Source organism: Arachis ipaensis, chromosome B9 (genome assembly GCF_059453495.1).
Source record: "Arachis ipaensis isolate K30076 ecotype BB chromosome B9, ASM5945349v1, whole genome shotgun sequence".
Taxonomy (NCBI): Eukaryota; Viridiplantae; Streptophyta; class Magnoliopsida; order Fabales; family Fabaceae; genus Arachis; species Arachis ipaensis.
In genome coordinates this window covers 51,569,486-51,571,707 of record NC_142444.1, presented here as the reverse complement: position 1 = coordinate 51,571,707, position 2,222 = coordinate 51,569,486, and the positions used below count along the sequence as shown (strand labels likewise).

At 40.5% G+C, this 2,222-nt stretch overlaps 1 non-coding gene across 1 annotated transcript; it reads left to right on the top strand.

Annotated features, from left to right (window-relative positions):
- The first annotated feature begins 1,345 nt into the window (after window positions 1-1,345).
- On the top strand, window positions 1,346-1,453 carry LOC148544634 (small nucleolar RNA R71). Its single transcript, XR_015901759.1, has one exon. It is a non-coding gene; the product is annotated as a small nucleolar RNA R71 (small nucleolar RNA).
- The last annotated feature ends 769 nt before the right edge of the window (window positions 1,454-2,222 follow it).

Genomic DNA, 2,222 nt, shown 5'->3' with positions numbered 1-2,222 from the left:
AATCAGCAGGGATGTAAAGGCCTTCAACCTTTACTAACACGTCCTCTACTTGTCCATAAGCCTGTTTTCTTGAACTGTCTGCCATCTCTAATGAGATTTTAGCAGCTTGCACCCCATAGATTCCCAGTTTCTCTATTACAGAGAGGGGCATGAGGTTTATCCCTGAACCAAGGTCACACAGAGCCTTAAAGATCATGGTGCCTATAGTACAAGGTATTATGAACTTTCCAGGATCCTGTCTCTTCTGAGGCAATGTCAGTTGATCCAGATCACTTAGTTCATTGATGAACAAGGGAGGTTCAACTTCCCAAGTATCAATGCCAAATAATTTGGCATTCAGCTTCATGATTGCACCAAGAAACTTGGCAGTTTGCTCTTCAGTAACATCCTCATTCTCTTCAAAAGAGGAATACTCATCAGAGCTCATGAAGGGCATAAGGAGGTTCAATGGAATCTCTATGGTCTCTAGATGAGCCTCAGATTCCTTTGGTTCCTCAGAGGGAAGCTCCTTATTGGTCACTGGACGTCCCAGGAGGTCTTCCTCCTTGGGATTCACGTCCTCCACTCCCCTTGTAGGTTCGGCCATGGTGCTTATGTCAATGGCCTTGCACTCTCCTTTTGGGTTCTCTTCTGTATTGCTTGGGAGAGTACTAGGAGGGATTTCAGTGATCCTTTTACTCAGCTGGCCCACTTGTGCTTCCAAATTTCTAATGGAAGACCTTGTTTCATTCATGAAATTTACAGTGGCCTTAGATAGATCAGAGACTAGATTTGCTAAATTAGAAGCATTTTGTTCAGAGTTCTCTGTCTGTTGCTGAGTGGATGATGGAAAAGGTTTATTATTGTTAAACCTGTTTCTTCCACCATTATTAAAGCCTTGTTGAGGCTTTTGATCCTTCCATGAGAAATTTGGATGATTTCTCCATGATGAGTTATAGGTGTTTCCATAAGGTTCACCTAAGTAATTCACCTCTGCTATTGCAGGGTTCTCAGGATCATAAACTTCTTCTTCATAAGAAGCCTCTTGAGTACTGTTGGATGCAGCTTGCATTCCATTCAGACTCTGAGAAATCATATTGACTTGCTAAGTCAATATTTTGTTCTGAGCCAATATGGCATTCAGAGTATCAACTTCAAGAACTCCCTTCTTCATAGGCATCCCATTACTCACAGGATTCCTTTCAGAAGTGTACATGAACTGGTTATTAGCAACCATGTCAATGAGTTCTTAAGCTTCTGCAGGCGTTTTCTTTAGGTGAATGGATCCACCTGCAGAAGTGTCCAGTGACATCTTTGATAGCTCAGATAAACCATCATAGAATATATCCAGGATGGTCCATTTTGAAAGCATGTCAGAAGGACACTTTTTGGTTAACTGTTTGTATCTTTCCCAAGCTTCATAGAGGGATTCACCTTCTTTCTTTCTGAAGGTTTGAACATCAGCTCTAAGCTTGCTCAGCTTTTGAGGAGGAAAGTACTTGGCTAAGAAAGCCGTGACCAGCTTATCCCAAGAGTTCAGGCTGTCTTTGGGTTGAGAATCCAACCATAATCTAGCTCTGTCTCTTACAGCAAAGGGGAAAAGCATGAGCCTGTAGACTTCAGGATATACTCCATTAGTCTTAACAGTATCACATATTTGCAAGAATTTAGTTAAGAACTGAAAAGGATCTTCAGATGGAAGTCCATGAAACTTGCAGTTCTGCTGCATCAGAGAAACTAATTGAGGTTTCAGCTCAAAGTTGTTTGCTCCAATGGCAGGAATGGAGATGCTTCTTCCATGTAAATTGGAATTAGGTGCAGTAAAGTCACCAAGCATCTTCCTTACATTATTATTATTTTCGGCTGCCATCTCCTTTTCCTGTTCGAAAATTTCTGAAAGGTTATCTCTGGATTGTTGTAATTTAGCTTCTCTTAATTTTCTCATCAGAGTCCTTTCAGGTTCTGGATCTGCTTCCACAAGAATGTTCTTATCCTTGCTCCTGCTCATATGACAAAGAAGAGGGCACAGAAAAAATAGTAATAATAATATGGATCCTTTATACCACAGTATAGGGATCCTTGTGTTAGTAGAAGAAAATAAGGGAAGAAAATCTGAACTCAGAGAGAGAGGGGGTTCGGATTTTTAGAGAGTTGAAGGAAAGATGTTAGTATATCAATAAACAAATAGAAGAAGATGAGAAGGGGAAGTGAATTTTCGAAAACAATTTTTGAAAAAGAGTTAG